General features: G+C 40.5%; 2 protein-coding genes across 5 annotated transcripts in view; one reads left to right on the top strand and one right to left on the bottom strand.

Moving 5' to 3' along the window:
* The window catches only part of TIFA (TRAF interacting protein with forkhead associated domain), a 112,774-nt gene that overhangs the window by 20,824 nt on the left and 78,051 nt on the right, over window positions 1–13,899 (top strand). The gene's annotated exons all lie outside the window — the stretch shown is intronic.
* Window positions 1–13,899, bottom strand: part of ALPK1 (alpha kinase 1) — a 206,542-nt gene that overhangs the window by 138,298 nt on the left and 54,345 nt on the right. The window contains exon 1 of one of the 4 annotated variants that reach the window (XM_056564835.1): window positions 13,165–13,324. The exons of the other annotated variants lie outside the window; for them this stretch is intronic. The gene's annotated coding sequence lies outside the window, so the exon portion shown is untranslated. Of the gene's footprint in view, window positions 1–13,164; window positions 13,325–13,899 lie in introns of those variants that run through there. 4 annotated transcript variants of the gene reach the window in all.

Here is a 13,899-nt window from a genome sequence, read left to right as displayed (position 1 = left end):
AGGTCCAGCTCACCCAGCTCCCCTGCCTCCTCCATATTCTCTGTCTGTCCTGCCCCTGTCAATATTATGCTAATGAAGTCCTCGGGTGAATGCACAGAGAGTTGAGCGCTCACCAACCACCTCCTTTAGCATATTAATGAAGGGGGCCGGAAGGGTGGAGAATATGAAGGAGGCAGAGGATGTGGGTGAGCCAATTCCCTGCCTCTATTGCGTGATGATACCTATCATTTTACTATAAAGTGTACCGCAAAACCCCAAAAATATTATTTGTAAGTGGAAATTTATAAGAAAGTTTTGCGATTTTACACAGTGCCCTTTATGGTAAAAATTACATGTTTTCTTTATTCTGTACGTCAATGCGATTAAAACAATACCCAATTTAAATAGTTTTTCTATTATTGTACTACTTTAAAAAAAAGCTAATTTTTTAAAACAAAATTGGTACGCATAAAATTGTCCTTTTCTGACTCCTGTAACTTTTTTATACAGTTATGCATGAGGGCTCTTTGTTTGCGTCATGATCTGTAGTTTTTATTGGTAGCATTTTTGCTTTGTTGAAACTTTTTGATCATTTTTTATTTATTTTTTCGGATAAATTATGTTATTAAAAATCTGTATTTTTTACGTTTACGTTTTTTACTGTGCAGGATTATAAACATTACAACTTAATAGCTTGGACAAGTACGCATGTGGCGATACCAAATATGTATCTTTCTTTAAAATTTTTTATATTTTTTTTGTAAAATTAGAAAATAAGGGTAATTAAATTTTTTACTAACGGAAGAAGTTTTATATAATTTTAGAGACTTTTTTTAATTTACACTTTCATATAATTTTAGATAGATTTTTTTAATTTTTATTTTACACTTTCCCCACGGGGGACTTTTTTATGCAACCATTCGATTGCATTCACTGTATAATACTATGCAGATGGCATAGCATGACACAGTGAGATTGGCGATTCACTGATATAGCCTGGCTAAGGGTGCTTTCACACTACGATTGTAGTATACGGTTGCTGGATCCGGTTGGGAGGAGCGAAAACCGTCCGCTCCCGTATCCCAGCCAGATCCGGCCCGAACCCCATTCATTTCAATGAGCCGACCAGAGTCAAACGCTGACTCTGGTTGTCATATTTTTGCCCCGTATATAGTTTTCTGACCGGACCTAAAACCGTGGTATACTACGGTTCTAGGTCCGGTCAGAAAACCGTATTCGGGGAAAAATGCAACACAACCAGTCCTCTGTTTCCACTCTAAGCAGTCCCACCCTATACCTTTCTATAAACATGATATGCTTAATTTCCATCCAGAAGTTTTCAATTACAATTAGTGTTCATGTTATATTATTAAATATGATCATATAATTAATCTCCGTTTCTCAGGCTTGTGAACAGCACTGCGCAATTTGACCCAATAAAGGCAACAGTGGGATTCTTGCTGACCTCTGATCACAAACAATGCTATGTCTGGAGTTTAAGTGTTAAACCTCCCACAGTTCTATACACTATGTGTAGTTCAAAACAATAGCTACTTTATTTTCTTAATATGACATGCTTCTCATTAGTGATGCCTGTCAATCATTTTGGAAGTGTTTCAGCTGTATGTCAAAGTCAGGGTATTCATTGGTTGTAAGACCGCAGACCGAGCACCTGTTGTTTTTTCCATGCCGTCACAATGAATGCTGCACTGTTGTTTCCAATTTTAAGGCAAAAACATACTGCCAGGAAATATATTATGACCTTCCCCAAAGAAGGACACGACATTACTGAAATTAGTACAGCAATATCTTATAGATCAAAGATGGCTTTGAAGTGACAAAACCCCTTAATCCACAAACTGCTAAAGCACTTCCTCTCAGTCTACGGCAGCCTGTTGTCTAATAAAAATGAGGTTAAGGAAATTATCTTTATCTGCTAACGTCTAAAAGAACTCATCACCTAATGACAGACTTGTCGCCGTGACAATTGGGCCGAATTGTTAGGAAGGAGAGTCCCAACGACTTAAGAAATAATCTAGCTGCATGCACTAATCTGATCATACTGCTCCACATTCAATATTGGTCAGATGGAGGCCTGAAACAGCTAGGTCTTTGTCAATGTTAATAGAGCCTAGAAGAGCTTCTTTCATGAATATGTATTGCAGGCTCTGGGTCTTTATTGACAGGCCCGTGTGAAGTATAGTATACAAACACAGACACCGCTAAAGCTGACTGACCTAAACTCATGCCAAAATTTGGGGAAATAATGAGAACCCACGCTTCTTGAATTCAGACAGGGCAATCCTCTATGGCTCAGGGCATTACCTCAATCCCTTTGTTTAGTAGCTTCTAGGAAAACACAGGACACAGTAGAGGAGTGTTCTAGTGGTATGCCTTATATTAATAAAAAAAATACACATGCCTATCCTCCGGAAAATCAAAAAAATGTGCTGCACTCAATAAATGACAAAAGACGGGGTACAGTCGCATGCAAACGTCTATGCACCCCTGGCAATTTCCATGATTTTCATTTATTAATAATTGGGTGTTTGGATCAGCAATTTATTTTTGAGCTATCGAATATCTGAAAGAAACAATAATATTTCAGTAGTGAAATAAGGTTTATTGGATGAACTGAAAATTTGCAATCTGCATCAAAACCAAGGACTAGTGCATAAATATAGGCACCCCAACAGAGAGTTGTTTTGAGGCCCTCATATAGCCATTCTTCAGAGGAGAGTCAAAGAGAGCAACAACTTGCAATTGGCCACCTTAAATCCCTTTTCTCATGATTGGATGCATTGAAGTTCAAGGCTTAAAGGGGTACTCCACTGGAAAACACTTTTTTAAAAAAATCAACTGGTGCCAGAAAGTTAAACAGATTTGTAAATTACTCCTATTTAAAAATCTTAATCCTTCCAGTACTTATTAGCTGCTGTATGTTCCACAGAAAATAATTTTCTTTATGACTTTCTTTTCTGTCTGACCACAGTGCTCTCTGCTGACACCTCTGTTCATGTCAGGAACTGTCCAGAGTAGGAGCAAATCCCTATAGCAAACCTATCCTGCTCTGGACAGTTCCTGACAGTTAACAGAGAGCACTGTGGTTTGACAGAAAAATTAAAAACGAAAATAACTTTCTGTGGAACATAACGTAGCTGATAAGTACTGGAGAGATAAAAAATTTTTTAAATTGAAGTAATTTACAAATATGTATAACTGGCACCAGTTTATTTTAAAAAATATTAAATAAAAATGTTTTCCACCGAAGTACCCCTTTAACCCCTTAAAGGGTAGCTCCCACCATCCTTTTTTTTCTCTTCTATCCCTGCCTATTAGCCATCTATCCCTAACCCCCTCCCTGCTTAAATTTTTTTTTACTATGTTAAAAATGACTTTTTGTCTGCCTGGTAGCGTGCTCACTACCAGGCACACTTCTCCAGCAGGCACCACGTCACTGATGCCTGCTTTAAGGCCAAATTCCGCCCTTAATTTCATTTATATAGGGTGCCTCCAGCTGTTTCACCACTACAACTCCCAGCTTGCCCTGACATCTATTGGTTGTCAGGGCAAGCTGGGAGTTGTAGCGTTGAAACAGCTGGAGGCACGCTCTGCAGAAAACAATTGGTTAGGGCCATGGGCGCGGCACGGAGCTACCCCGTTCCCTCCGTCTGTTCCCCGATTCCCCCCCCCCTCCAGTGTTAAAATGCCAAACCCTGCTCTCCCCCAACCCCCGATCCCCGCTCTCCCCCAACCCCCTAAAAAAGATCCATACATACTGCCAGACAGTCCAGCATGCAGGGGCAGGAGGAGTGGCTGGCCGGCCAGGGAGCCAATGCGCTCGCTCCCTGCCTGTCTGATTGACAGGCAGGGAGTGAGTGCAGGCTGAATGAATTAGGACCGATGCCCATCCGGCATCAGTCAGAATTCAGGCGTGACGTCACGCCAGCCTGCAGCTGGCCACTAGGAGGGAGACCCCTAGTGGCCAGTTTTCAAACGTTAATTAAAGCATTTTAATAAAAAAAAAAATTATGAAAATGTATTAGAGATATGTTGTAGTACATATGTACTACCACACATTAAAAAAAAAGTTCATGACAGTGCCCATTTAAGGGCCATTTTTCATTTTTTGCACTTTTGTTTTTTTTCTCCTCACCTTCTAAAAATCATAAAGCTTTCAATTTTCCACCTACAGACCCATATGTGTGCTTGTTTTTTGTGCCACCAATTTTACTTTGTAATGACATCAGTCATTTCACCACAAAATCTATGGCGAAACCATAAAAACAACATTTGTGGAGCACAATTATTATTATTTTTTTTTTTAATGCCCTTTTGTAACTTTTGAGGGCTTGCGATTCTACACAGTGCACTCCGGTAAAAATGACACCTTATCTTTATTCTGTAGGTCCATACGGTTACAAGGATACCTAATTTATATAGGTTTTATTTTATTTTACTAACTAAAACAAATTATAACTACATGCACCAAAATTAGTTTGCTTAAAATTGTCATCTTCTGACCCCTTTTTTATTTTTTCCATATACGGGGATGTATGAGGGCTAATTTTTTTTGCACCGTGATCTGAAGTTTTTATTGGTACCATGTTTGTTTTGATGGGACTTTTTGATCGCTATTCATACCTATTTTAGGGTATGCAAAGTGACCAAAAATATGCAATTTTGGACTTTGGTATTTTTTTTTACGTAAACACCACTGACCGTGCAGTATAATTAATGTTATATTTTTATAGTTAGGACATTTGCGCACGCGGCGATACCACATGTTTATTTTTATTATGTTTACATATTTTTTATATTGAATTTGGGAAAAGGGGGGGGGGTGATTCAAACTTTTAATATGGAAAGGGTGTTTTTTTTTTTTTTACTTTTATTCAACTTTTTTTTTTTACAATTTATTAGTCCCCTTAGGGGACTTTTAGGAGGAAGCATTAGATTAGCATTAGCTACAGGAATCAGCTGGGAGCCGGCCGGTATGGTGCGGTTTCGAGTCTGGAGCCCGCGCCATACACCGGTTGCCATCTCAGGACGAGCTGGCTTGTCCTTAGGGCAATTGGTTAATGACTCACCAAACCAATTTAGAGCTGCAATTAATCAGTACTAGGTAGTTAAAGGTATTCAAATAAACAAAATGACAAAGGGGCCAAAATGTATGTATCTGTCTTCTTATGTTTTAATGCATATTGCACATTTTCTGTTCCTCCAATAAATCTAATTTTACTACTGAAAAATTACTGTGTCTTTTAGATATTTGACAGTTTAAAATTTAATTGCTGATCCAGTTATTTATAAAAGAAAATCATGGAAATTGTCAAGGGGGGGGGGGGGGGTTAAACTTTTGCATACAGCTGTATATATGAAGCAGAGCAGACCCTATAGAAAATATATTAACCCCTTAAAGGAGTACTCTAGTGCAGAGTATTCCTGCTCCGATCTGCAAAATAAATGAAAATGAACCATCCCTCACCTCCCTGGGTTCCCGCGGAGCGCCGCTACAGCTGATCGGTCCTCCGGTGCATCTCCTTCATACTTCCGGGTGTAACGAAGCGTCACATGGCGCTCAGCCTATCACCGGCCGACGCAGAACATGGCGGCGGCCGGTGATAGGCTGAGCGCCATGTGACGCTTCGTTACATCCGGAAGTATGAAGGAGATGCACCGGAGGACCGATCAGCTGTAGTGGCGCTCCACGGGAACCCAGGGAGGTGAGTGATGGTTCATTTTCATTTATTTTGCAGCCCGGGCAGGACGGAGCAGGAGTACTCTGCACTAGAATACTCCTTTAACGACCACGGACGTAAATGTACGTCCTGGCTTGGCGGTACTTTGCGCACCAATACATGCATTTATGTCCTGTGTATGACCGCGAGCATCGGAGTGATGCTCACGTCATACACGGCAGGTTCAGGCTGCTGTCAGCAGCCGGGGACCAGCCAGTAATGGCCGACATCCACGATCGTGCGAATGTCCGCCATTAACCCCTCAGATGCCGTGATAAAGTACAGATCACGGCATCTGCGGCAATGCGCATGTTAAAATAGATGATCGGATTGCGCGCAGCACTGCGTGGCGATCTGATCACCTCTAATGGCGGACGGAGGTCTCCTCACGTGCCTCCGTCCGTCTCCCGGCGTCTCCTGCTCTGAAAAATCCCCTCCCCCAATAAAAATTGTCAGTTTTTCCTATTTTACCCCCAAAAAGTGTAAAAAATATATACATTTTTAAACATATTTGGTATCACCACGTGCGTAAATGTCCAAACTATCAAAATATAATGTTAATGATCCCGTACGGTGAACGGCGTAAATGTAAAAAAAATTCAAAAAATGCTGCTTTTTTGTCACATTTTATTAAAAAAAAAAAAACAATAAAAAATTATCTAAAAGTTTTATATAAGCAAATGTGATATCGATAAAAAGTACAGATGATGGCACAAAAAATTTGCCCTCAAACCATCCTATATACAGAAAAATGTAAAAGTTAAAGGTGGTCAAAATAGGACGATTTTAGATTATTGATTTTGTACAAAAAGTTTTAGATTTTTTTTTAAGCAGTACAAAAATATAAAAGTATCTAGCCATGGGTATCATTTTATTCGTATTGACCACAGAATAAAAAACACATGTCATTTTTACCATAAAATGTACAATGTGAAAACGAAATTCTCCAAAATGTAAAAAATTGTGGTTTTCATAAAAATGTTCTCCCTAAAAAATATTTTTTTGGGTTCGCCGTATATTTTATGGTAAAATGAGAGGTTTCATTACAAAGTACAATTGGTCACGCAAAAAACAAGCCCTTATAGGGGTCTGTAGATGGAAATATAAAAGAGTTATGGATTTTAGAAGGTGAGGAGGAAAAAACAAAAACGCTAAAATAAAATTGGCCTGGTCCTTAAGGTTAAAATGGGCTTAGTCCTTAAAGGACAACTGTAGTGGTACGCTTTTCTATATGCCCGTGCACGGTCCTCAAAAATAAACAAAACAAATGTATACATACCTTCCTACGAGCCCCCGTTGGTCAGGCACAGGCCTCACGGTCCGGCAGTGCTGACATCATTCCACTTCCTGGGGACGGGGATGCCGCAGAGCCGTCGGCGTATAATCGCCGTAGCGATGTCCCACCCCGGCTGGTGATAGGCTGAGCCCACTGTCATGTAAGGAGCTCTGGCTGGCTTCTTGACAGTGACAGTGGGCTCAGCCTATCACAGGCCGGGGTGGGATATCGCTACGGCCGGTGATGCGCCGATGGCTCTGCGGCATCCCCGTCCCCAGGAAGTGGAATGACATCAGCACTGCCGGACCATGAGGCCTGTGCTGGACCAACGGGGGCTCGTAGGAAGGTATGTATGAGGTTATTTTGTTTATTTTTGAGGCCCGGGCACAGGCATATAGAAAAACGTACCACTACAGTTGTCCTTTAAAGGGGTACCCCGCCCCTAGACATCTTATCCCGGGGGTCCTGATGCTGGGGACCCACGGGATCTCGGCTGCAGCACCCCTCTGTCATTACTGCACATAGCAAACTCACTCCGTGCGCATGGACGGGCGATACAGGGGCCGGAGCATCGTGACTTCACGGCTCCACCCCCTCGTGACATTATGGCCTTAATGCAAGTCTATGGGATGGGGTGTGACGCCTTTTTTCTTATGCATATTTTATACAAATGGCTTAGAAATGCTCAAAGCGCTCCAAAAATCAAGGAAGGAGAACACTTCCATCTGGATCGCTTGTTTCCAAAAGCCAAACTAGGGTATATGGAATTCAGAAGCAGGACAGATAAGTTGCATAGGACAACCCCTTTAGAGCTATATTCATATGCTGCAGCTTTGCAGTGTGGGTTCTGCGCCCATGCTCCAGTGGCTAATTCCTAATTTTGTCCTTCCTTGGACCACTTTTGGTAGACACTAACCACTGCATACCAGGAACCCCCTGTAACATTTTAGAGATGCTTTTGCCCATTAATCTATCTATCACAATTTGGTTCATGTCAGAGTCGCTCAGATCCTTACTTTTGACAACTTTTTTCTGCACACCATCAACATAAACAACTAACTTTTTTTTATGTCCAATTTTACCCACCCCCTAGTTTACAGGTCATAACATAATCAATGATTTTTGCTTCATTTGTCAATGGTTTTAATGTTATGGCAAATCTGTGCATGTATAGAAGGCAGGAGGAATGCGTAGACAAGTATGAATTTTGCAGCCTCTACTAACATCTGAAAAATTCAACTACTTAAATCTTGTACAGCAGAAAATACTGTTAAAAACATAACTAAAAAATTATTTAAATTCTGAATAGAAACAAGTAACTGTTTTTAAAAATGTTAAATATTTCATATAAGACAGAGTATAAGTGCTTTATTACTAGGCTGCTCTATGCAAAAAAACTAATGCAATACTGCCACCTAGTGGATGCACAGTAGTGTAAAGAGGTTATTCAGTATTAGAAAAACAGCTAATTTCTTTAAAAATCTGCACTACATTTGTCTGCAGGTTGAGTGTGGTTTTGTAGCTCAGTTCCATTGAAATGAATGCAGGCAAGTTGTGATACCACACCTGAACTGCAGACATATGTGGTGCTGTTTTTGGAAGAAATTAACTCTGGTTTTCTATTGCTGGATAGCCCCCTTTAAACTTTGATTTTTTTTTATAGGAAAGCTCTGATTGAATAAGTTATAAGAAATAGGAAACTGTAAAATCTTTAGGAAGTAAGGAAACAGTTAATATTGACCTTATTTATTTTATATTACTATCAAAGCAAAGTGCTTATTTATAAATTGTCCCTATTAACGAAAATGTCCAGTGAAAAATTATGAAAAAATTATCCCCTATCCGCAGGATAAGTAAATAAGTGTCTGATTGCAGGGGTCTGACCGCTGAAAAAAACACCTGAAAAAACAGCAGTGCAATTTCCTGACTCAGGAGTTTCTTCTGGCGTTTTTTCATTTGTGTGAAAACTGCATTTTTGGCACCTTGGCAGTTTTTTTTCGTACTCAAAATTTGTTGGGTACCAAAAAAAAAAAAGGATGCAGTAGTGATGGACAAAATTGTAATAAATGTTTAATAAAGTGTGTGTGTTTCACTTTTTTTTCTAAATTTTTTGTAATTTTTAGGTAGTACTACTACTCCCAGCATTGAACAGACTGTCCCATGATGGTAGTAGTAGTACAGTGGTCCCTCAACATACGATGTAATTTGTTCCAAACGACCCATCGTTTGTCGAATCCATCGTATGTTGAGGGATTTGTGCAATGTAAAGTATAGGAAGTTATTCTCACCTGTCCCCGCCGCTCCGGACCGCGTCCTCACCGCTCCCGATGCTGTCCCAGGGGCTCCTGATGCTGTCCCACTGCTCCGGTGTCTTCTTCGGGATCCTCAGGCTTCTTCCGCATCTTCTGCAGGGTCCGGGCCTAACTTTCTGGTGACGTTATTATGCTGCTGTGCTGGCACGGCGTGCGTAGTGACGTAATAACGACGCCGGAAAGCGAGGCCCGGACCCTGGAGAAGATACAGAAGACGCCGGAGGATTGCAAAGTGGACCCGGAGCAGCGGGGATATGTAAGTGAACCTGTCCGGGATGCTTAAACTGCTATCGGACAGCAGCTTAAGCATTTTGCGCTGTAGGATACCAGTTAATGAGATGGCCCCGACATATAAAAGCATTGTATGTCGATGCTGACATCGACATGCAATGGCCTCCGAGAGGCCATCGTATGTCGATTTTATCATATGTCGGGGCCATCGCCTGTCGGGGGGTTACTGCACCTGTACTAATAGACAGATTGCCTAATGCGATCGTCCATTATATAGCAGAGATGCGAAGCAGCTCTATACAGCACTCACATCTCTGCACTATACTCCGGCCAGTGATGTGAATAGAACATTCACCAGAGTGGTGATTGGCCGGATGGTTGTAGCCAATCACAGCTCTCAGCAGGAAATATGAATGAGTGATGTTCTATTCATACAGTGGGGATCAAAAGTTTGGGCACCCCAGGTAAAAATTTGTATTAATGTACATAAAGAAGGAAAGATGGAAAAATCTCCAAAAGGCATCAAATTACAGATTACATATTCTTATAAAATGTCAACAAAAGTTAAATTTAATTTCCATCATTTACACTTTAAAAATAACAGAAAACAAAAAAATGGCATCTGCAAAAGTTTGGGCACCCTGCAGAGTTAATATCTTGTACTGCCCTCTTTGGCACGTATCACAGCTTGTAAACGCTTTTTGTAGCCAGCCAAGAGTCTTTCAATTCTTGTTTGAGTTATCTTTGCCCATTCTTCCTTACAAAAGTCTTCCAGTTCTTTGAGATTTCTGGGCTGTCTGTCATGCACTGCTCTTTTAAGGTCTATCCATAGATTTTCAATTATGTTGAGGTCAGGAGATTGTGAAGGCCATGACAAAACCTTCAGTTTACGCCTCTTGGTGTAATCCCCCGTGGATTTAGAGGTGTGTTTAGGATCATTATCCATTTGTAGAAGCCATCCTCTCTTTAACTTCAGCTTTTTCAAAGATGGCATCAAGTTAACATCCAAAATTTGCTGAAATTTTATTAAATCCATTTTTCCTTCTACTCGTGAGATGTTTCCTGTGCCACTGGCTGCAATACAACCCCAAAGCATGATTGATCCACCACCATGCTTAACAGTTGGACAGAGGTTATTTTCATTAAATTCTGTTCCCTTTATTCTCCAAAGTACCTTGGCTCATTCCAGCCAAAAAGTTAAATCTTAACCTCATCGGTCCACAGAACTTGTTTCCAAAATACATCAGGCTTGTCTATATGTTCATTTGCAAAGTTCAAATGCTGATTTTTGTGGTGAGGACGTAGAAGAGGTTTTCTTCTGATGACTCTTCCATGAAGACCATATTTGTACAAGAATCTCTTTTAGAGATGAGCGAACTTACAGTAAATTCGATTCGTCACGAACTTCTCGGCTCGGCAGTTGATTACTTTTACAGCATAAATTAGTTCAGCTTTCAGGTGCTCCGATGGGCTGGAAAAGGTGGATACAGTCCTAGGAGACTCTTTCCTAGGAATGTATCCACCTTTTTCAGCCCACCGGAGCACCTGAAGGCTGAACTAATTTACGCAGGATAAGTCATCAACTGCCGAGCCGAGAAGTTCGTGACGAATCGAATTTACTGTTAGTTTGCTCATCTCTAATCTCTTTACAGTGTTATAGTGTACCACAACTCCAGTGTCTGCCAGATCTTTCTGGAGGGATTGTACAGTCAAACGTGGGTTTTGAATTGTTTTTCTCACAATACTGTGAGCTGTTCTGTCTGATATTTTTCTTAGTCTTCCAGATCTTGTTTTAACTTCCACTGTTCCTGATGACTGCCATTTCTTAATTACATTCCGAACAGAGGATATTGACATCTGAAAACATTTTGCTATCTTCTTATAGCCTTCTCCAGCTTTGTGAGCGTCAACTAGTTTCAGATTTCTAGACAACTGCTTAGAAGAACCCATGGTGCTGATTGTTGGGGCAAGGTCAGATGAGTCTGGGCATTTAAAACCTTTGAGATTGACATCACCTGGTCTTCCCAGATGATGATTGAGAACAATCCATGACACTGGCAGGTCTCAGTTTTGCAAAAGGGGAAGTGCATGCTATAAATTCTGCAGGGAGCCCAAACTTTTGCAGATGCCATTTTTTTGTTTTCTGTTATTTTGAAAATGTAAATGATGGAAATAAAATCTAACTTTTGTTGACATATTATAAGAATGTCTAATCTGTAATATGATGCCTTTTGGAGATTTTTCCATCTTTCCTTGGCTTCTTTATGCACATTAATACAAATTTTTACCTGGGGTGCCCAAACTTTTGATTCCCACTGTATCACTGGCCGAAGTATAGAGCAGAGATGCGAGAACTGTATAGAGTCGCTCCTATGCTATAGATAAGACGATCACAGCGGATGTCAGTAGTGATACCCGCTGTGATCTGTCCTTAACTGCAGGTACTAATACTCCCATCATGGAGCATGCTCTCCTGACACCCGCTGTGATCCTCCTGTATAATGTATAGATGCGGCCTGCAGCTCTTCTATGGTCCCCTGCACTGACGTATATATACACATATCCATATTTCCCACAGAGAGCTGTGATTGGCTGGAACTATCTGGACAATCACAGCTCTCTGCGGGAAATATGAATAGGTGTATATATACGGCAGTGCAGGGGACCATAAAAGAGCGGCCGGCCACATCTATAAATTATACAGGAGGATTGCAACAGACTTGGGGCGAGCTGTCAATTAGTACAGGTACTACTACTCCCATCAAGGAACAGTGTGTTCCAGGCTGGGAGTAGTAGTACCACCTAAAAAATAAAGAATAAAAAGTGAAAAACACACACACTACATTTTTATTATTGTCGGCTATATTTTTAGTGCCCTGCCTGTGCCCGCCCACATAAATTGATCCCTGTTTAAAAATTAATAAAAATTTTGTTATAAAAAAGAAAAATTTTGTTAAATACTATTTTTCCATGACTACTGTATCTTATTCATTATTTTTTAATGGTACCCTACGAAATTTTATTAAAAAAGGTATCTCCATCACTTTTTTGGATCGCTAAAGTCCAAAAGAGAATAAAAACCGCCTGAAAAAAGCCAAAGTTAAAACCTACATGGCGTTTTTCTTGGCCTTTTTTTTTACTCCCATAGACTTCCATGGGAGAAAAACGCCACGATTTCAGGGAAAAAAAACGCCAGTGGCTCAACATGCTGCGATTTTGGAAAACAGTCAAGGAGCTGAAAAACGCCAAAAAAAGAGTGAAAAAACGCCAAAAGGATAAAAAAAATACAAAAAAAAAACAAAGTGAAAAACGCCAAGTGGAATAAGATTTTAGCGATTTCTCATTGATTTACAGCAAACATCTGGCCGCAGCGTTTGTTGGCTGAAAAAACGCCATGCGGCAGTATTGGCGTTTTCTTGGCATTTCCCCCCCAAAAAATAAATAAAACAAGTAGAAACTTAGCCTTATGTTTATATTTTATAGTCATGTTGTTGATAACTCCAAAGATAGCCTGTAGCAACTTTACAAATTGTGAATGTGAAAAAGACAAAAAACAACAAGGTGCGCTCCTAGTGTGGACGGTATAGCAGAGTGGCTTCAATGTGCACAAAAATTGAAGGCTTACCACATCGTGTTGTGCTAAGAGCACAACACCTCAGCAGGCATATAGACTTGCAGGAAGAAATGGAGGTCAGCAGCCACGGTTTCCTTTCCAGGTTCCTCTCGGTCGCTGGATGGGCAATGAAAAGTGGTGGATAAAATCCAGGAAAACAGGAATTACCATACGGCGCTTTTACTCCTTGGACAGATGCAGGCAACAGTCCATATGACAGGTTAGTTCTTTATTGTGCAACTTCAAGTTTCGAGCTTGTGCTGAGCTCTTCGTCAGGCATATGATCAATAACATTAAAAACAGGTGATTTAAAAGTCTGGGGAAGGAACATCTTCCGGGTCACCAGGTCATTACAATCAATTAATTCAATTCAATACCATGTTTAAACTTAATAGAATTTCACAAATATCAATGTACATGTGAAACATAGGTTAAACTTGATTACATGTGTACGGCAGATCTTAAAAAAAAGGGGGCTTTAAAAACACTATATAGCGCTGCTACCTCCGTATGTTGCCCACGCCAGCCACCTCTGGATGAATGAATTCCAGAGCGAGGCTGGGTAAACAAACTAGAGTAATGTTCCATTCGCTAGATTGTGGCTGCCGGCGGATGTAACAACTCTCATACTGTGTAGGTGTGAGATGAAAGACACGCGCAAACCTGTCAGGCAGCGCTAATACTGAAGGCAATAAGTATTGTAGTGTCTGATCAATGGTGTGCTCTGATTGACAAACATATTGCACG

The sequence above is a fragment of the Hyla sarda genome, chromosome 1, assembly GCF_029499605.1.
Source record: "Hyla sarda isolate aHylSar1 chromosome 1, aHylSar1.hap1, whole genome shotgun sequence".
NCBI classification, from domain to species: domain Eukaryota; kingdom Metazoa; phylum Chordata; class Amphibia; order Anura; family Hylidae; genus Hyla; species Hyla sarda.
Note: the sequence above shows the minus strand (reverse complement) of the source record. Positions and strands in the feature narration are given on the sequence as shown.